Source organism: Lucilia cuprina, chromosome 6, assembly GCF_022045245.1.
Source record: "Lucilia cuprina isolate Lc7/37 chromosome 6, ASM2204524v1, whole genome shotgun sequence".
In the NCBI taxonomy this organism is placed as follows: domain Eukaryota; kingdom Metazoa; phylum Arthropoda; class Insecta; order Diptera; family Calliphoridae; genus Lucilia; species Lucilia cuprina.
Window position 1 is genome coordinate 28,432,958 of NC_060954.1, and position 23,271 is coordinate 28,456,228.

Consider the following 23,271-nt stretch of genomic DNA (forward strand, 5'->3'; position numbering starts at 1 on the left):
CCAACCAGGGGCCCGGCGGGGGTCCTCAAATTAGGACACCTCGGCTATGTTAAATTTTTAAAACGATCCTATTTCTTCATTTGAGTTCCGATTTAAAAAAAATTCGTATATAGAATCTCCTCATCGAGCACTATAAAAAATGTCGTCATAGCAGTAAATTATCTCTTATAGTTTAGGAGATATTCGCATTTGAAAATTAAAATTTTAAATTTTTACCGTTCTTACTTTAGTTTTTTGATAATAGCGGGTCCAAAATTTCCCGATTTTCGCCATTTCTTTTTTTATTCGCTTAACAACAAGTTTATATATCAAGCAGTGAAAGAATTATGTAAAAATCATGACTGAGTCCAAAGTTATAGGCATTTTAATTTAAAAAATTAAAAAAGGCGATTTTTTGCCATTTTTTGAAAGAATATATATACTTTATAGGGTCGGAAAATTATATTATAGAAATTACAAACGGAATGACAAACTTATATATACCCTTCTCACGAAAGTGAAGGGTATAAAAATTGGTAAATTGTGGTTGCAAAACATGCGTGTGCTTAAACCAAATTATTTTTTCACTGTTTGATAAAACAATACCATCAAGTCTAAACATGAAATAATATTATTACGAATGCGTAATAAATGGGAGATACTATGCCCCTATTGTGGACTATAAATAGCGGTATCTTTCATATGAATTAAAATAAAAATTCGCATAACTGGGAAAATAATAGAACTAGAATCTTAAAAAGTCAATTGCTTTTTAGGGTAGCAAAGCGCACTTGGTATAGCTAGTAGTCTATAAAGTTCATACATGCAAACAAACACACATTCATTTTTAGATATAGATCTTCTTAACTATTTTTTATATGGGAGGTGACACGTCGAAGTCGTCCATAACAAAATGTTACAAATATTTGGATCATAAAAAACTTCTGTAAGAGAAGATCTTCTAATCTTCTTCTCTGTAAAGAGAAGAAGATTAGAAGATCTAATCTTCTTCTCTTTACAGACATTACAAAGGGACCTTAAAGAACCCAAGTAAAGACTTACTAATGTCAGTAAGCAGTCTGCATAACCTAACCTAACCTTGTTATCTGTTATTGCCAAAGATGTTTGGACGTCCTGAAATTATATCTAGGGAAATTTTAACACTTTTTTGGCCAAAATTTTAATTTAAAATATAACAAAGTAGGAATTTTGAATTTTGCATTTATAGTGTCTAACTTCAACTTTATTAGTTTTTTTATGTTGTATTTATAAATAAGTTCTTAAATAACGATTGAGTGAAGGGAATTCTGTTGCTATTTCTAACAAAAGTTTTCATAATAAAAATATATACAGTTTAAAAATTATAAAAAGAAAGATGTCGAAGATAAGTACTTTATTAAGATATATTGTAATATTGGTGAACTTCTCTGTTAGACCAATTAAATTAGAAAAAATTAAGGTGACCTTACAAAAATTAATATAAATATGAACAGGTATTTTACTTGGACTTAAGAAAATGATAACAAATGATAGTTACACTACTATAACAGATCTTTTAAACAATTTGCAAACTTTTTCAAAAACAATTAATTTTATAGGTAAATACAGTGTGAAAAACTGGGAGTTATTAAATACAGAATTGGACAAAACATTTGCAACTAGCTTGGCGATTTTGCAATTAGCTCAAATAAAACAAACGGGGTAATCAAATACAATTTTGTATATTACTTATAAAACAAAAGGAACATCATCTGCGATATTAAATAAAAATTATTTTAATTTCTTCAATAGATAGACATTTTTAAAACTTAAAACAAACATAGTCACTTCTTCAGTAAGACAAAACAATTGCAACTTAAAAATATTCCACGATAAAATAGTTGTTTACTTAATATTTCGTAGCGAAACCCTTACTATCTATTACGGCTTTGCATCTTCGTTGCATCGACTCTATTAAATGATTAATAGTAGCCAGTGGAATAGCATACCACGCATTTTTAATCCGATTGAAAAATTCATCAGCATTTTGAACGTTATTGCGATCAATCCGCTGTTTTACAATTGACCAGAGATTTTCAATTGGGTTCAGATCCGGTGATTGAGGTGGCCATTCCATTACATTAATATTTTTTTGCCTAAACCAAGTTTTTACTACCTTAGAAGTGTGTTTCGGATCATTGTCTTGTTTAAACGTCCATCGTAAAGGCATTTCCCACTCAGCATATGGCAACATAACCTGCTCAAGGATGTTTTTGTATGACCATTTATCCATTATTCCCTGAATTCGATGAAGTGGGCCCAAACCATTAGCAGAAAAACATCCCCAGGTCATGACATGACCGCCTCCATGTTTGGCGGTCTTTACACAAAATTCTTTTTGTACTTGTTTTCCTTTTGGTCTTCTAACACGAGTTATCCCAGCGATAATGTTAAATTTTGATTCGTCACTGAAAAGAACGTTTTTCCATTGGTTTACTGTCCAGCTAATATGTTCTTGAGCAAATTTTAGCCGTTATATGAGAGGCTTCTTAGCTGGCCGATAAGCTAACAAATCGGCATCAATAAGACGTCGAGAAACAGTTCTATCGCTTACGGGAATATTTAATTCTTTAACCAATGTTGGAGCCGATTTAAAAGGAAACTTTTTATTCTCTCTTACAATTAACGCATCGGTTCTCTTGTCAGTTTTTCGAGGCCGACCCACAGTGGTAAGTATAGGAAAAAAAAGAGGGAAATAATTCGGTAACTTCTAAACGGTTAATCCGATTTTAATTTGGTATGCACAAAGAGGAGGTGTTGTCGAGTTTAGGTTTTGAATTTGGACCTTATAGAGCAACCAGGGGCCCGTCGGGGGGTCCTCAAATTAGGACACCTCTACTATGTTAAATTTTCAAAACGATCCTATTTCTTCATTTGAGTTCCGATTTAAAAAAAAAAAAATATAGAATCTCCTCATCGAGCACTATAAAAATGTCGTCGTAGCAGTAAATTATCTCTTATAGTTTAGGAGATATTCGCATTTGAAAATTAAAATTTTAAAATTTTTACCGTCTTTACTTTAGTTTTTTGATAATAGCGGGTCCAAATTTTCCCGATTTTCGCCATTTTTTTCTTCGCTTAACAACAAGTTTATATATCAAGCAGTGAATTATGTAAAAATCATGACCGAGTCCAAAGTTATAGGCATTTTAATTTAAAAAATTAAAAAAAGGCGATTTTCTGCCATTTTTTGAGAAAAAAGTATCTTTTTCTTTTTAAGTCATCTAAAAAGTTTCTAAAAAGATGTATATAGAATTTATACTTTTTGGAAAGCTGACTTTACATAAAATACGATAAATGAAACAAAACCTAAAAATTTTTAATACCGAGGAGACCAGGTCCATCCAAAAAACCCTATTTTTTATGGAAAATTCAATTTTGAGCAAAAATTCTCAAATCGCATAGTCGATATCAAATTATAGTGACCTGTTTTATATGACCCAATATGTTCTTAATCATTTTGTAACGGGTTTCGATAACCCCGCCCCTGGTATGGATATAATAGGCAAAAAACAAAAAATCCCATTTTTGGGATTTTTAAAACTTTTTTGGGAATTTCGGGATTTCTAATAAGAAAATTCGAAATTTTTATTTAATTTTGAAATTTGAGTAAAAAATCTTTTCTAACTGTAAAATTTCATCAAAAAATATTTATAAATAAAATTTTTATTGCAATTTGAAAAATTTGTATCTTCGCAAAAACTGAAAAAAAAACTTTTTTAATTTTTTTAAAAAAGTATTCCGCGAATTTTTAATTTTCAAAAATTATATACAGTTTTGAAAAATAGACAAAATTACCTTTCCATTGATCATAACCCTTTAAAAAATAATTTAATTTAAGTACCTGTAATTAATATATAAGACAGGTTTATATCTGTTTGTATTTATTTGTAATTTTCTAACCATGGCGATCGTACTAACTCTTTAGCTCCTTTTCAAGATAAAGTCAACTTCTTATTGAAATATATTGAAACTGCACATAAAAATAAAGTGGATAAAACTGATATATGTAAAATTGAAAATTTTATAAAATCAGTTTAAATCGGAACTCAAATGAAGAAATAGGATCGTTTTAAAAATTTAACATAGCCGAGGTGTCCTAATTTGAGGACCCCCGCCGGGCCCCTGGTTGGCCTATAAGGTCCAAACCTAAACTCGGCAACACCTCCTCTTTGTGCATACCAAATTTCATTAAAATCGGATTAACCGTTTAGAAGTTACCGAATTATTTCCCTCTTTTTTTCCTATACCACTGTGGGACCGCTTTGCTGATGACCTCCACAGATTTAGTTTTTTTTAACGTGATAAAATTCGAGAAACTGATGATTTATGCACATTATACTAAATGGATAATTCTTTTTGAGAAATTCCTTGATTGAAATCATCAACAATACGTTTGCGTAAATCTTTACCGAACTTATCTGGTGCCATCTTTATCGAAATTATGGCTAATTAGTAAAACTTGTATTTTAAGTAAAATATTTTTGCAACTAAAGAAAAGTGAGATTTTATATCAATAAACGAAGATTTGGAACAAAACAAAACGAAAAAAACGGTTTTTTAAACATTGACAACAGAAACTGTAAGAGTTGCAAATTTTTTGTCTGATAAAAATAATAGGTCGATTCACAAACTATACTGCAAAAATAGCACTTAGCTATAACTAAACCTAAAAACTGTATTAAGTCATTTCTAATATTTTAAGAAGAGCGTCAGAAATAAAAAATATTTTATTTAGTTGCTTGGCAGCATTTAACAAAGTATGTTGATGTCGCTTTGTTTCAGAAATTGCAAACGCAATTTGAAAAAACAAAATCACAATTTGAAAAACAAGAGCAACACACACCCTAAAATATTTTTAAGAACGCATAACAATGAAAGTAAATAAGATCATTCTTATTTGATACTTTTTTGTACATTTTAATTTTAAATGTTTTTTCTATGTGAAGAAATCATCATTCTTATGTCCATTGATTATATTTTGTTTATAAATATTCACAATTTAGAGTAGTGCAATTTAATCTTCAAAATTCAAAATAGCCAAAAATTTTTTCAGTGAAATTTCATTTCTATGTTGCGTGGTTCCATGTGATCTTCCACATCGTCTTCTTCAATTTCCACTTCCAAGTAGAGTAATTCTTCAAACACATCTTTAACAGGTTCCATGTCTGAGCATGTTTTGTTTTTTGGGTATACCATTCTATTGAAAAAGTTCGCTGAAGTTATTTTTCCTTTTTTTTAATTCATCAAACTGCTTCTTAAATTTTTTGTTTTCTTTCTTTTAACCTGTCCAAATAAACCACCACTATTAGCAAATTCTTCGAACTCGCGGCTTTTGTAAAATTCTTCTCCTTGGAAAGTTTTTATAAATTTAAAAAAGTTTCTATGTTTCGGCTGATGTTGTTCTTGTCGGATTTTCGGAAACAGAAATTCCTTCTGGGCCAACTAACTAGTTAAAATATTGAATTTATTTACCTTTTTAAACAGTGACTTTCAAAATAATTAAAGAAGGGTGTAAATTTAAATTGATGATCAAGTTTTTCGGTGTCATCTTTTATTTGTTGGAAGGAAGTAGTAATGTAAATAGGTGATAATAAAGGTATGCATAAAACCTATGATATTCTGTGGATGCTTTTTTATTTTGTCTTATAAATGTTGCCAAGTCCTTATATTTTATTGTAAATTGCCTTCGCAAAGCTTGACAATAATGGAATCAGCATCCATATATTTTGGAATCTTAAAAAACAGTTTTAATACCTTTACGGAGACCACTATGAATACAGCTCCATTTGTATTTAAAATTTATTCATTTATATATTTAAATAAATGAATGTATCCTTTTGAAGATTTTTTATTCATTACAACAAATGCAAACGTGAATACCTTAAAAATAGGGTTTTATTATCATTAATACGTAACAATTCATTTTAAGAAAAAGCTTATAATCAAAAGCGGAAGATGTTCTGTAATGAGGAAGGATTGAAAAGCGCCGCAGGAGAAAATGTTTTGTAACAGAAATCGCCGCGATAATAAATAAATTCGCGATCTGCACTTTTTATTATAACAAATACAGATTTTTAAAATATAATTGTTCTTCTAATAGAATAGATTAATTTGCTATTCCTGCGGCGACCACTGATAATTTCGAATTCCATAATTTTCGATCTTGCTTCTTTTAATGCACTCAAAATAATAATTGAAGTCAAATATTGATGATACTAAGATGTTTTAAGACTATTTGAAGACCGACCTAACGGTTTAAACTGTAAACTAAAATTTAAAAACTCTAAAATACTTTTAAAATTTAATTTTATTAAAATGAAATAAAGCCCAAAAAGATTTTTTTATGAAATAAATCCCAATTTCTCTGTTTTTAATTTGGGACTTATTTCATAATGAAATAACTGCCAATTTTGAAATGAAATAAAGCCAAAAAAATAAATAACGCCCAATTTTGATTTTTATATTTTATTGTTATTTACTTTATTTTCCTAATTGGGTGTTATTTCATTGGGAGTTATTTCATGTCGCCATATTGACAAAAATTGTCGTTCAGAATGTTTGACCTAAAGGCAATTACTTATTAAAAAGAGAAACAAACCCTGCCACTACTAACTCAAAACGTGGACCCATCGCATTAATATTTAACCAAAAATCTGATATCATCAATGGAAACAAGTGAAGTTCTGAACCCAAATTTTTGAATAAAATAATATAATCTAAAAATTAAACAAAATAAGTTATGTTATTTTACTTATTTTTAAAATTTGTAAATAAAATTGTAAATAATGAATAAAAACATAAAAGATCTAGATCTGGATTAGGTCCGGGAATCTTTTACAACTGATTATATTTACTATTTTTTTTCTGAGTGAGATATATAAATCTAGATCTGGATTAGGTCCGGGAACCTATATTATCGTTGTTCAGTTGAAGGGTTCTATTTAACTACTTAAAGTGTTGGAGAGAGACTTAAACCGGATTGCTTTGAAAGGAAGACATAATGGTAGTACCACAGAGTTTTCCGAACGATCCTGAACATATTGGTGGAAAAAGTATATGCTCGAAAATTGTCAGAGGATGAAGTACAGAAATCAGATGGCGTAACTTGGTTCCTTCCCATATTTATTGTTATAAACCAAAACAAGCCAGGAGAAGTTCGATTGGATGCGGCAGCAAAAATAAAAGGAATTTCCTTAAAATCCATGCAATTGAAAGGAAATGACTAGGAAAAACGTGTTAGGTATGTGGTTTTCTACTGCGGATGACAATTTCTCATATTCTTTGAAACTGAATCGAGTTAATAAAGATATTTTATCTAGGTTAACGCTACCGATAAGAACATTGATGTTTATTTTTGACCACTTTGGATTCCTGTCGGCATATGTAGTTTATCTAAAAGTATTACTTCAAGAGGTTTGGGAAATACTGAAGGATGGACACATGAAGTCTTTAGGAAATTAACAATTTGGTTTAATCTTCTACTTAATATAGGAAATGTCAAAATTCCTCGATGGTGTTCAACCCAGCCTGATTGATGCTAGCGAATTAACTTATACTGTCTAGCGGGAATTCAAAAATTTCCAATGTTTCAGAAGAACTCAGAATTAATCCTGTTACGGTCCATCAAGAAAAAATTGATTCTACCTTAGTCGGTTTTCATAGAATATCTTAATGGAGGAAATTATTTCGAACTGTGGTAAAATTTTATACATTTATACATAAATTGAAGATAAAATAGTACAGAGTAATAAATCAACCGTAAATTTTCCCAGAACTTTCTAAGGAGCATTTCATGACAGAAAAATTAATTTATCGCACTACACAGCACGATTCTTAAGAAGATGAATTTGTTGTCTTATCAAACAAGAGTGAAAAATTAGAATTCAAGTGCCTTATTCAAATGCTCCCCATATATCATATAATTTGGAAATTCGAATTGGTTTAGCTCCTGTTATACATGAAAATGAAAAACACTCAATAATTTTGCCAAGCCTTTTCCACAGAGTTGTCGATTAAAAATTTTCATGAAAAGTTTCACCATATCAATCATGCCATTTGCCTCAATGAATTGCCCAATAATTTTGCCAAGCCTATTGCACAGAGTTGTCGATTCAACATTTTCATGAAAAGTTTCACCATAACAATCATGACACTTGCATCAATGAATTGCTACAGTACTTTAATAATCCAATATTAAGAGTTACATTAAAAGAAATACGTAAAAATTGTCAGTTCTGTAAGAATTTAAATGCGTCGCCTGTGGTTCCTGAAATGTCACAGCTACTTAAAGCTCGGCTATCACCATCATTATATGTAAAAGTTGGCCGACACCAAAAGAAACGTTGGGGAATACTTTTAACTTACCATAATTCAAGTTGAAGTGGCGTATGATATGACAGCCGACAGTTGAATTCATAATTCTAAATTTCGTTGCTCGAAGAGGTACACCTAATTTTACACTCTTTTATGTTATTAAAGCGACTTTATAATACATTTTTTTGCTTCTTCTTTTACATTATGAAAAATTTAAAAATTGTTTTATTTCACTTATGTTTATTCTATATTAAACTTATGTTTTTTATACATTAAGTTTTAAATTAACAGAATTTAATACAAAATCAAAATTTCCCAAACACTTTTTCTTCTTTTAAGAGCAATGATTCTACATTAAATTAGCTTGTTAGTGTTTAAAAAAGTGTTCTACTTATTTTAGTTTCTATTTTTTAGTTTCTTTTTGATATTTTCAAACACACTAACATATTAACCCTCTGGGAAGTGGATATTTTATAACTATTTCACTGACATGGTGTCTGCTAGACACCATTTTTTGAAAGCTTATATTTTGTAAGATCTCTTTTTAAAACCTACTTAAACTATTCATGTATTATAATTTTTTTATCTTCGACACAACAATACATGTTAAAAGTGTTTATTGACAAGGTACAAATTGAAAAATCAAATTTTTCTAATTTTTTGGTGTCTGTCAGACTACCACGTTAGTCCCAGAGGGTTAAACAAAATTTTGATCAAAATTAGAAAGTAATGTATTTTGTTTTTGTAAATTTTTTAACTTTTTAACTAATGAGATTGATGAGGAGGACGTGTGCATGGTGTAATCTGAACCGCGAAACACGGAGGAAACCGGACAAAATCCAGAGGCACATGAGGGAGACTATAAACAGACAAACAAAAGACAGGACACGGAACAGGACGAACGCAAAAGTTTGGCGGGATACAAACGCTCTCTCAGGTATGTCTGAGGATGACTCCTTTACTGCGTTCGATGACGCCAAATGGTAAAAGGGAGAAAGCTCTAGGCTTTCTCAAAATCTGCGTCTGAGGTGGCGAACGCTGGCCCAACGTTATTTTAAGATTCTAACTGTAATAGTTTCCAAGATAAACTAATGTTTGTATTTTATTTATATCCTAAATAATCATATTGATACTAAAGTGGCATACAGGATACGCTGTGAAAATTTCAAGAAAATGGGTTAGTCTATAACCAAAGAATAAACAAGAAGTGAAACGCTGTCATTTTTTACAACCATAACATTACGCTCTTCTCACAGACGAGTGCTTTGTAAATACATATGTAAACACATATGTAAACATTTTATTCTCTCTCAAAACTTCAAAACTTTTTCGCGAAAATTTGAGGATAATATCACTTTGAAATATTTTTCATCACTTAACATTATATTTTATAATTTTTTTGCACAATTTAAACACATTTAATAGCCAGAAAATAATATACTTTTTACAAACAAAAAAAATATATTTTTTGTTTTTTGACATTGAATTTTTGTTGTTTGAAATTAAAACTAAAAAAACAATGTTGTAAATTTTCGTATGGTAAACGAAAAAGATATTTCAAATAAATAATTACTTTTTTCAATATTATAGATTAAAAGACAAATAGACGTGTTTATAAAATGTTTATAGATAAAATATGTGCAAAATATCTTAAGAAACCTTTCAAAGTATAAATTGAAATGTAATATTTTTTTAATTTTTCAATACTATTTGTTACAACTATGTTGACTTGAGAATTCTACTAATACATTTTTAGAGTTAGGTACCGGATGACAGTAGACTTAGGTACTTTTGACAACAGTTTCATTTCTTATTTATTCATTGTCTATAACGTTCAAACATACAAACAAACACACTATCATTTTGATGCACATATATACATTTTCGTATGAGGTCACAACACGCTTTATAAAAAAATAAACAAAGAACAGCTTTTATTTGACGCTGTTCTATTTGGTTTGTAAAAACAAATAATTATTTATTGATGACAATTATTTGACTTTTGGTGTTCATATTGATGAAACAATAAGAAAATATTTATTTGCCTACAAATCAATTTGTTTAATTATTTTACGTTCAGATTTGACAAATAAAGTTATTTCAATCGTGTTTTTTATAAATATTATAAACATTTATTGCATAAATTTAATTTTAAACCTAATAAAAAAGGAGTTAAAATAAAAACAAGTAAGAGTGCTATATTCGGCTGTGCCGAATCTTATATACCCTTCACCATAGTGTATTTTAAACATAATTGATCTTACAGTCTAGTTAATAAAAACTAAAGTTCTCATAAAAATTATCTTAACAGACAGATTTACTAATTGTTAAAATATAATCGGATATTAAGATTGTGTGAAAGTATCAAATACGACTCGTGAGTATCACGGTACTTTTCAACATCAAATAGTATCAAAAAAAGTACCATTGTACCAATTTTGCCATCCCAGATTTAATACTTCTAGCCAATAACCAAGATATATTAATTATAAGGTAGTGTCGTCGCCGAATTCAGAATACCATGCGAATTGGTTAAATTTTTTTCATATGTAGTTTGACATAGTGCCTGCACTTGAAGGCGAATTGGCTGACAATTTCACATTTCTTTAATCACAAATTTCATATATACAAAATGAAATCAGTTTGACATTAACAAGATGAAAACAAAGTTTGAGATATACAAAATGTAAACAAAATTTGACATTAATAATACAACACGGTGAAAAATGAACGTGGTAGCAAAAAACGATCAGCTGTTTTGATAACACTACCTTTTAATTAAATATATCTTGGCCAATAACTACACACTAGTGGTGCTTTCACTCTGCTACTTTTGCACTGCTGCACTTGTTCTGCTTTGTTTTTATAAACATGCGTACAACAACAAAATTTACCGTATGGTTATGTATTTTGTGCTTTTCCAATTTCTGTTTGAGCATGAATAAAAAATCAAAATTTTTGATAAAATTTTCAAAGGTTATCTCAGATTTTTGCCCATATCTCCGTTATTTATGGACCCATTTTGCTAATTTTAAATAGCGTTCTATTCGATCGTATTTCCGATAGAATTATTGAAAATTCCGATCTAGCAGATATATGGGATATTTTCTGAAAACTGATTTCAACATACACACAGACAGATGGACAGACAGATATGGCTAAATGGACTCTGCTATCTATAGGGATCCAGATAGGGTTGCCACATTTCGATTCGCAAAAAGCTGGACAAAAAAAAACTGGAAATAAAAAATACTAAGAAAATGTTAATTTTGGTTTTGTGTAAATAATTTCACAGTCATACACCAAAAAATGCAGGGGTTGTCATATACGTTTGTCATATCGCGACTCATCACTGCCTATATCTCTGGAGCTTTTGATTTTTACGCAAATATACTATTTGACATTCTTTAATAAAAAATTCCATATAATATAATTTGTTGATAATCTCCGATTCTTCTATACCTATTTTACTGGCTTTAAGAAATGAATTTTAAAACACACATGGACAGACATTTGGTGCGTGAACTTTTTTAACAACCGCGAAAATATAATGACGTAGTTTCTCACATTTTGTTAAGGTCTATTCGACTATGCTATGCCAACTTTCATATATACAACAAATGTCAATAGTTATATCTCTAATATACATATCGTCCTTGTTTTATTTATTAGTACTATGTGGATTTTAACAAACGCAACTCAAAAAAATCCACATTGAACTTTTTGGGAAACAGTTTTTATATTGAATTTTTTTCACCATTTTATGCACAGATTTGAAGATTTCTTTCGAAATTAACTAAAAGTCTCTGGCCCAATGATATATATATATATATATATATATAATATATATATATATATATATATATATATATATAATATATATATATATATATAATATATATATATATATATATATATATATATATATATATATATATATATATATAAATATATATATATAATATATATATATATGTGTGTGTGTGTGTATATCTCAGAATTCTGACTTATTATCACAGCATCTGTTTATTCAAAAGTTTGCATTAGTCTAGAAGTTGCAATTTTACTTTCAATTTGGAATTTAATTTTGTGGACTTAATTCACTCCCACCAAATTTCATAAAAATCGGAATTGTAATTAAAGCCTATTTCGTTTTTTACATATGTACCACAATTGCTTTAACTAAGAAGTTTCTATAAAAATATTAACGGAAGGACGGACAAGATTTTTTCGCCCCAAAAAGTGATTTTTAGTTGATCAATGCACCAAAAGGTGAGTGGGGATCCAATATTAACTGGTATAAAAAAAATATTCTGGTGCGTTTATGATTTAAATCAATATAATTTGAAACACATAGAACTTTGTGCTAACTCCTAAACCAATAAAGATATCGATAAATGCTTTTGTGCACATAAGTACAACCAGTAGAGGTACAAATTGCAATAATAAAAAAATAGAAAAATTCCACATAGTACTAATATACAAAACAGGGACGATATGTATTATTATTTAAAAATATTACAATTATATGAATTCATTGCATTCTTTGCAATTTAATTATCTAAACTTAAATTTATTCGGTTCAATCTATCTGTCACATACATACTTGCATATAAATATGTAAAAATTAAATACTAACAAGTAAGAGTGTTATATTCGGCTATGTCGAATCTTTTATACCCACCATCAAATCACTGTTATATAAATGAACTTTGATATTTTGAATATTTTATTATTATATATCGATATTAATGAGGGTAACATTTGAAAGAGGTCCATTAATGGGGGTTTTACTATTGACAGTGCTAATTTTTATAGCGAGTAGGGGTATTTATACATACATATATGGACCAATTCTCATTAAAGTCTGTTGGAAGATTTCAGTTCCTTATTTGTTTAAAATTTCATCGATCTACTTGTATTTTGAAGCCACTAAGGAGCATTAAAGTCATAAAATATGGTAGTGAGATTTTAAATCAAAATTGTTTTATGTCGAGTTGCATTGCGGTATTCGTATTTTTCGCGTCATTTCTGGGGCGGAATTTATATGGGGGACTGATCCTCATAAAAATTGATAGAGTGATTTCGGTTCCTATAAAAGAGATAGAGATATTAGCTTACATGAAACTAGTTTATGTTGAATTTCATAAATCTACTAGTATTTTTAAGCCAGTACTGAGCTTTAAACTCATTTCCTGAAGGGGCCTTATATGGGGGTAGCGTCAATTATAGACCGTTCTCCGTAAAATTTTGTAGAACGATCTTAGTTCCTACAGGTCAGGTTAATATCGAATTTCATCGCTTTACTTGTTTTTTATTGCTTTACTCGTGTTTTTGATGGGGACATTATATGGGGGTAGGTCAATTAAGGCTCGATCCACATAAAATTAGGTTAAGAGTTTTTGACTGGCAAGAAACTTAATTGAGTCGAATTTTATTACTATACTCGTATTTTTAAGCCAGTATTGGGTCTTAAAGTATTTTCTGATAGGGACCTTATGTTAGGGTTAGGGTCAATTAAGGCCTGTTCCACATAAAATTTGGTAAAGAGATTTTGGCTTGTGAAAAACTTACTTCTGTGAAATTTCATCGCTATACTCGTATTTTTAAGGCAGTAATGAGCGTTAAAGTAGTTTTATGGAGGGTACCTTATATGGGGGAGTAGGGTCAATTATAGACCGATCCACATAAAATTTGCTGGAAAGGTTTTGGTTCCTAAGATACATACTTATGTCAAATTTCTTCGCTATATTCGTATTTTTACGCCCATAATTAACATTAAAGTCGTTTTCTGAAGGGGGCCTTATATGGGGGGAAGGGTCAATTGTGAACCGATCCACATAAAATTTGGTAAATTTTGACTTGTATAAATCTTACTTCTGTATAATTTCATTGCTATAATCCGATTTTTAAGCCAGTAATGAGCATTAAAAAATTTATGGGGGACTTCTTATGGGAGGTAGGATCAACTATGGACCGATCCACATAAAATTTGGTAGAGAGATATTATCTAGTATAAAACTTATTTTTAGGAAATTTGGTAAAGAGATTTTGGCTAGTATAAACTTACTTCTGTTAAATTTCATCACTTTAGTTGTATTTTTAAGCAAGTAATTTTATGGAGGGTCTTTATATGAGGGGTAGGGTCAATTATGGACCGATCTACATAAAATTTCATAGATAGGTTTTGGCTAGTAAGAAACTTACGTATGTCAAATTTCATCGCTATACTTGTATTTTTAAGCGAGTAATGAGCGTTAATGTCATTTTCTGAAGGGGACGTTATATGGGGGGTAGGGTCAATTATGGACCGATATACATAAAATTTGGTTTTTAGATATTGGCTTACATAAAACTTATGTGTGTCGAATTTCACCGCTATATTCCCATTTTTAAGCCAGTAATGAGCGTTAAAGTCATTTTCTGAAGGGGACCTTATATGGGGGGTAGGGTCAATTATGGACCGATCTACATAAAATTTGATTGAGAGATATTGACTTGCATGAAACTTATGTGTGTCGAATTTCATCGCTATATTCCCATTTTTAAGCCAGTAATCAGCTATTTAGTCATTTTCTAAAGGGGACCTTATATGGGGGGTAGGGCCAATTATGGTCATAGATAGGTTTTGGCTAGTAAAAAACTTACTTATGTCAAATTTCATCGCTATACTTGTATTTTTAAGCGAGTAATGAGCGTTAATGTCATTTTCTGAAGGGGACGTTATATGGGGGGTAGGGTCAATTATGGACCGATATACATAAAATTTGGTTTTTAGATATTGGCTTACATAAAACTTATGTGTGTCGAATTTCACCGCTATATTCCCATTTTTAAGCCAGTAATGAGCGTTAAAGTCATTTTCTGAAGGGGACCTTAAAGGGTTATGATCAATGGAAAGGTAATTTTGTCTATTTTTCAAAACTGTATATAATTTTTGAAAATTAAAAATTCGCGGAATACTTTTTTAAAAAAATTAAAAAATTTTATTTATAAATATTTTTTGATGAAATTTTACAGTTAGGTAGATTTTTTACTCAAATTCCAAAATTAAATAAAAATTTCGAATTTTCTTATTAGAAATCCCGGAATTCCCAAAAAAGTTTTAAAAATCCCAAAAATGGGATTTTTTGTTTTTTGCCTATTATATCCATACCAGGGGCGGGGTTATCGAAACCCGTTACAAAATGATTAAGAACATAAGGCTATATGAAATCGTTGACCGATTTTGCCCATTTTCAATACCAAACATTTCTGATCAATAAAATATATTTTGGAAAAATTTCATCTCAATATCTCTTATTTTGTGGACGCTATCGTGCCAACAACAGACAGACGGACAGACGGACGGACATGGCTAGATCGTCTTAGAATCTTACGAGGTCCCAGAATATATATACTTTATGGGGTCTTAGAGCAATATTTCAATGTGTTACACACGGAATGACAAAATCAAAAAAGATGGGGGTATATAAAAAGAATTAAACCTATAGTGTATGTGTATCAACTTAGCGTCAGCATATCACGCGTGCTATGTAATGGCAATATTGAGCTCCTCTGCTCTACATAGTTATGAAATTAATTAGACAGATACAACTTTGCTCAAGTTTTTTTTATGAAAACAGAAATTATATTGTGATGTATTGCGGACATCGAACCATAATTGACCAACCCCAATATAAGGTCCCTTTCAGGGAATTACTCTAACGATTATAATTGATAATAACAGTCAGAGGAAAATTTTTTTCTTAAAAATTTTTGATTTTGCTCATACACAGAAAAAATAAATTCATATCTGGAATAAATTTGGTAATAAATATTATGAATCGAACATGACTTTTTTCGAAAACCATTTTCATTCAGACTATTAAAAGTTCATAATGTGTATGAATTTGTACATGACGGGAATTTTTTTAATTTTTACTTTTTTACGATATTTATGAAAAAATTGCAAAATAACTCCATTATCTACTAATACTTTTTTACATTTAGCAGATAGTAAAGCTAATTAGCGAATTTTGTATAATAAAATGCCATAAATTGAAATGTTGAAAAACGGGACGTTTTTTAATTTTTACTTTTTTCTGCGATATTTATGAAAAAAATTGCAAAATAACTCCATTATCTACTAATACTTTTTCACATTTAGCAGATAGTAACGCTATATTAGCGAATTTTGTATAATAAAAAGCCATAAATTGAAATTTTGAAAAACAAAATCTTAAACAAGAAAACATAAGCATACATAGTAAATCATATGTACTTCATAACACCCGACCAATTTCGCGAACATTTCATTGATTTTAATCTGAAAATCATAAAGAAATAAAAAACTTCCAAAGAAAAATATGTACATATTATTTAAATTTGAAATAATTTAAGTCAAGGCTACTCGATTTTGTTTAATTAATATGAAAAGATTCATACAATTTAGAAACTTATTATTAAATATTATTAACTTTTGTTAATGAAAGCAATTCATAATATTTATGATGAAACTTTTATCTGTGTATATAAATTTCGTTTTTATAAAATAAATAAAATGTGTGTATGAAACTAAAGAGCCAAAGTTTCACATTCAAAGAGCCGAATACGGCTCGCGAGCTGTAGTTTGCCGACCCTTGGTCTACAACGTTCTAAAATATGTTAAAAGTACATAGAGGAGCTGATTGGAAACGAACAAGATCCCAAGAATTTTGCCAATTTATAGGCTAAAAGATGAAATTTATGTCATGACATTTCTAGTGGGTTTTGCTGGTTCGGGTACGGGTTCGGAGTTCGGTAAAAAGTGAGGTTCGGCCAATGTTCGGTGTTCGGCGAAATTTTGACCGAACACCGTTCGCCGAACTTTTTATAAAATGTTTATTTATCATATTTTTACACCATCAAAAAGTTTTAAAAATGCTGATTAAGTTTTCCGATTTCATAGGTACAAAACGCCTTTTTAAAAACCAAAAAGTGATTAAACAGCTAAGAAAGAAATTTGAATTATCTAGTTTCGACTATAAATCTTTGATCTCATTTGAAAAATTGAAATTTTCTAGGTCCTTATTCCTAAACGATCTAGACATGTGAGTCAGTCAGTCTCGTAAAAGAACGATAGGACCTAAACTATTGTTGCAGATTGATTGGTATTCAAAATAATCAAAAGCGATTTACATTGACATTGCCTCCATATAAGGTTCGCTTTAGAAAATGACTAATGTTCATAACAGGCTTAAAAATACTAGTATTTATGAAATTATACTTAAATTTTTTTATGAACCAAAATTTCATATTAATCGGCAAATTGAAATTTGCGAATTGTGTTAAGTATTATAAGTATATATCTTTATAGTATATATATTTTCATTTTTTTAGAAACTGTAATTTTACTGATTCGATAAAATTTATTTTGATTTCGATACACATTTAAAACGAAATTTTGATCACCTTGGATCATAATATGATAATGTATAATAATATTATGATAAATACAAAAATATCATGATACAATATTCTGACGTTATTTAATCATAATATGATATTTTAAAATTGTTACAATAACGATATGTTTATACTACAATCATAATTTTAACCACAGCCATGTTTTTCTCTGCGTGCTCTTACAGAAAATTATATCATTGTCAATGAATCGTTTAAAAACCAATAATAAAGGTATTATGATATATGCATTTCACAAAAATAGTTTGTTATTAGAAATTTATCACTCTCTGGGATTCTGAATTAGTTGATAATTGGCCCAATTGCTAATTTCAAAAAATCTTTCGGATGTTCATATTTTGGTTTTAAATGTTATAAATTTATTACTTTTTAATCATAAATGCGTTTTTCATTTAAGAAAAAAGTTCGGTGTTACCGAACTTTGAAAACCGAACAAAGTTCAAGTTCGGCCGAACGTTCAAATTTAACAAAGTTCGGGTTCGGTGTTCGGTACCGAACGAAATTTTAAGTTCGGTCGGACTTTAGTACTAAATTAAAACGAATTTTATAAGTTACTTTTGAGCCTAGATAAGTGAATACTCAGTTAGTTAATTATGTTTGCTAACTTAAGCCTAATGGAGGTGGTTTAAACTAAATCAAGAAAAAGTAAAAATTATAGGGTCTTCAAAACAGAAAATTTATGTTTTTAATTTAAGTTTTCTTTAATTTTTAAGTTTTTGGATTTTTTTAAACGAATAGCCGTACTACTCTCGCCTGAGTAACAATCTTGTCGCGATGCGAGGGCTTACGTATATTCCGTGGTCACGGTCTCTCTGGCTTAGGAGATGACTCTAAAAGAATATATGACTAATGGTTGCTCATTCTGTCTATCGATAGGTGGTACCTAGCCTATTGATACATAACAGGACAAAGATGATACTGCCCATCGCAGGTTCGCTCTTGATTGATAAGACCGTTACCGTTTGGAGTGGCACGTTATAATTGCACTTTTAAGGTCAAGGTTAGTGGTAGTTGTGCCGAGGTCCTGAGTGGCTAGTTAGTGCGTAAATAAACTAGTTGTGAGCAATTCCCCTCAGCGCCATGGCAAAGCGCTGATGAAAGTTAGTTGCCTAGTCCACGTATGCCGTCACCGCGTGGTCCGTCTGAACGAGCTTAATCGTGGGAACGAAAATGGAGAACAAATTAGAAAAAACAAAGGAAAAATTAATAAAAGGAGGAGAGGACAGTACGGACAATGGAAATAACGAAAGGGTAGTTGGAAAGGACACTACGGCTTTCAGGGACAGTAACGTTTTAGAGATGGACAAGGACAGAATTTTTGGAGGGGACCTGACTTTGACGGACATTCATGCTAGGATTTTGGAGCATGAGAGACAGATTCTGAAGGACTGCGATGTGGACGACCTTCCGGGCTTGTCGAAAGATTCCTTTGTTGAAGCTAGTGCCATTGGCAAGCTGGTGGATTTGACTCTGTCTTCCGATGGAGAGCATGATATCACTGTGATATCATCTCAAAATCGGATGGTAGCCTCATCTCCTCCAGCTGGCGAGGCCAAAGGGACTCAATGTAAGCTTTCGAATGAAGGTTGTTCACTCGGCGCAAATGACGCCAAAATTGTTCGGCAGGCAGCCGTGGAGAAGTCGCCTAGTGCCTCTCCACGAGATATTTCAAAAGCTGGCCGAACAAAGTTTGATAGAGCAAAGAACGGCTGTCGGAAATCTCTGGCTTTTATGGCTAAAATGAAGCAGAGGGATCCGGAGTCGTTCTCGGCGAAAGAGAAGTACCTTCTCAAGAGGCACCGACAGGATGTGGCTAGATTCGAAAGGATCCATGGTCCTGTAAGTATTCTCTTGGGTGGGTCTTCTCTTGAGGAACTGTAATCAGCAGATGTCGTCGGCCTGCAATCAGCAGATGTCGTCGGCCTGCAATCAGCAGATGTCGTCGGTTAATTGCCGTTTATATAAAAGAAAGGAGAGTGATGATCATGCTGCCGAAGCGCTCAGGGCTTCGGTAGGAGCTGCTGATGGTAGTAAGACATCAACTAAAAAGGTACCAGGGGTGAGGGGCTATAAGAAACCTTCAGCTACTTCCCTTAAGAGTTCCCAGTTGGGTACCTTTAAGCGAATCGGATCTGGAGGAGGTCAAGCCTCTTCACTAAAGGAACCCAAAAGCTCTGCGTCGGTGGATGCGACAGGTACAGATCCATCTGGCATTACTAGTGGTTCCCGTAAGGAGACCATTAAGAGAGCTAGATCGGAGGATGACCAGCCGCATTCATCAACAAAGAAAGTTAAGAAATCCTTGAGCCTAGAAGGACACCTTCAAGCAGCAGTTATAGATCGGAATGATCCGGATGGGAAGATCAGTACCGATCTGTGGCAGCTGGTTGAGAGTAGGCTCTTGGATGAGATAGCTGCACATAGTGTTTTCTGATCATAGTCGCATCACCTTCGCATTGAATTAATAGAACTAAGCAGAACCCTTTCAGGGATCCTCTTAAGACAGACTGGGCAAGTTTCTTCAGCAGGGTTCAGTCAGGTTTGTCGCAGTCTGATTTCTTGATCCAGCGACCTAGGGACTTGGACAACGCTGTGGATAAACTTACTCACGTGCTAAAAGAAAGCTACGAGCTATCTTGTCCGTTAAAATATCCAGGCAAACAAAAACAACTTAAATGGTGGACCGGAGAACTTCGTAATCAAAGGTCGACGGTTAGGAAATTATTTAATAGGGCCAAGCTCACAGGGCGAACAGCAGATTGGAACAACTATAAAGTGTGCTTTAATAAGTACAAGGGAGATCTCAAGAGAGCAAAACGGAATTCGTGGGTGACATACTGTGAATCTGTTGAAAACGTCAATGAGATGTCTAGGTTTAGGCGAATACTATCCAAAGATCCAAAGGTCTTAGGTTATATTCAACGGGAAGACAACTCATGGACGGAGTCTAGCTCCGAGACACTATCCCTGCTTATGGAAACACACTTCCCTGGTGGTGAAGGCATTGTTGCTACGGACGTAGAGCAGGGGGTTTTCATACCTATAGACTCTAGTCATGCATCTGGTCAAATTGAGAAAATAGTCACCATGGATAAACTTAGCTGGGCGGTAAACACTTTTGACCCTTACAAATCACCGGGTCCGGATAGTGTTTTTCTAGCCATGCTCTGTAATATCCCTGATGACGCATTGGTGATTTTAGCCGATATTTTCAAGAGATGTCTTATAATGGAATATCTACCTAGAGGGTGGAGAGAGGTTAGGGTAATTTTTATTCCCAAAGCTGGCAAAGTATGCCACTCTAATAGGCTTTAGACCTATCAGCCTATCGTCTTTTTTATTGAAGACTCTTGAGCGACTGATAGATCTTCATCTTAGGAGCAATATTGATACCTATCTCATTAGCAATGCTCAACATGCTTAACTTAAGGGTAAGTCGTTTGAGAGTGCTCTTCATGAGATGGTGGGTTGTATTGAGCCCGGTCTATATCACAAAGATTATACCATGGCCGTGTTTTTGGATATAGGAGCCTTTAATAATATTAAAATAGAGGCCATCAAGGAGTCGTTAGTTACACTCGGTGTTCAGGTTTTTTGGTGAGTTGGATAGTTTCTATGCTGGGTAGCAGAGTTATCAACTCAACCTTAGGGGAGGACAGGATTAGAAAAAGAGTTACCAGGGGTACACCACAAGGAGGAGTGCTTTCACCTCTGCTTTGGTTACTAGCGGTTAACTCTGTTCTCAAAATCTTCGAATCCAAAGGTAGGAAAATAGTTGCGTACGCAGATGACTTCGTGATTCTGATTAAGGGAAAATTTCTCCCAACGATCAGTAAGGTCATGGAAGCGGCGCTTATCGACTTATCGAACTGGGCCGGTACAAATGGGTTGGGTGTCAATCCATTGAAAACGGAATTGGTACTCTTTACCAGGAGATATAGGATAGAGTTTCAAATTGCCGAAATTGAACGGCGTCGAGCTGAATTTGTCAGACGGAGCCAAGTATCTAGGAACCTTCCTTGACAGCAAACTGACTTGGAAGAAAAATTTACAGGAAAGGCTGAAAAAGGGGCTCAATGCCTATTACACATGTAGAAACTCCATCGGTAAGAACTGGGGCCTAAGACCGAACATGGTAAACTGGATTTACACGTCCTTAGTAAGGCCTATCATTACCTATGGATGTACGGTGTGGTGGGGAGCTATGAGGAAGTGTAGCTACAGAATGATACTCCATAAAGCTCAAAGGTGTGCTTCATTAGGCATCACAAGCGCCATGGGAAGCACGCCACAAGTAGCATTGGATATGATTCTGAACCTACTTCCCATTGGCAAATATGTTGAGAGTGTGGCGGCTAGAAACTTACTGAGACTCTATGAGACATCTTTAGTAATACCTCAGAGGGTAGGTCACACTAAGATCTTGTACGAGGCTTGTCTAACAGGTAATGAAAGGACTACGGATTGTATCTCTGATCATTTAGTTACGACACTAGACTTCGGTGTAACGCCCCAAATAGAGTTTCCAAGTAGAAACACATGGATGGGATCTGAAGTTTTGTTTGAAGGGTATGCAATCTTCACTGATGGTTCCAAAATGGAGTCCGGCACAGCACAGTGGGGCAGAATGGAATTTTTTTTGGAAATAAATATGGCATTTCTAAACGGCTGATCCGATCGGGATAAAATTTGGCGTGAGCGTAGCCAAGGAGTATTCGAGTTTAAGTTTTGAAGATGAACCCCGCAGATGCCCCAGGGACGGAGCTGTGGCGGCTCAAATTAGGGTACCTACGACATGTAAAATTTTTAAACTCGTGCCATTTTTTGTTTTTCACCCAAATACAACGATTTTTATATTTTCTGAAAGCGCTCGACGAGATCTTGAAAAAACATGCTTGGACATACTTATCTCTTATAATATCCGAGTTATAGGCATTTAAAAATTTAGTGATACAAAATTTACCATACCTTGGTCCGCCTTTTTTTCAATACCGGGCGTAGTTTTGGACCAAATGGACTCAATTTTTTCTTGCTATATAATATATAACAATAATATACAAAAAAATTTCAGATCAATATCATTTACAGATCCAAAAATATACGTTTTTTAATTTAAAAATTCAAAAAAATTTAGATTTTTGCCGTTTTTTTGCCCAAAATGTGTCTTAACTCTTTTATTAATAAAATAAAATTTTCTTTAAGAACATATAACAATTTTATAGTTTTCTAAAAGGTATCTTTACGCAGAACGCTTTGGCGTAAAAAACTTGTCCTATTTTTTGAAAATATTGCCACTGCGTCCTTCCGAATATGACCTGTTTTTTATCAAAACTTCAACTTTGGGCGACATGTTCTAAAATCCCAAAGCTGGGATCAGAAAACTGAAAGCAGTTTTGGAAACCTCAATATGTTTTCTATTTACTCCAAAAGTATTTTCCCAGCCCTGAAAGAAATGTGGACCCTATGGGCAAAAATGTAAAAATCCCATTTTTG

The 23,271-nt window shown here is 32.2% G+C and overlaps 1 protein-coding gene and 1 long non-coding RNA gene across 7 annotated transcripts in view; one reads left to right on the forward strand and one right to left on the reverse strand.

Annotated features, from left to right (window-relative positions):
- LOC111688226 (maternal effect protein staufen) overlaps positions 1–23,271 on the reverse strand; it is a 261,139-nt gene that overhangs the window by 109,592 nt on the left and 128,276 nt on the right. The gene's annotated exons all lie outside the window — the stretch shown is intronic.
- On the forward strand, positions 5,563–9,472 carry LOC124420944. Its single transcript, XR_006941447.1, has 4 exons — positions 5,563–7,261; positions 7,341–7,434; positions 7,513–8,463; positions 9,108–9,472. It is a non-coding gene; the product is annotated as an uncharacterized LOC124420944 (long non-coding RNA).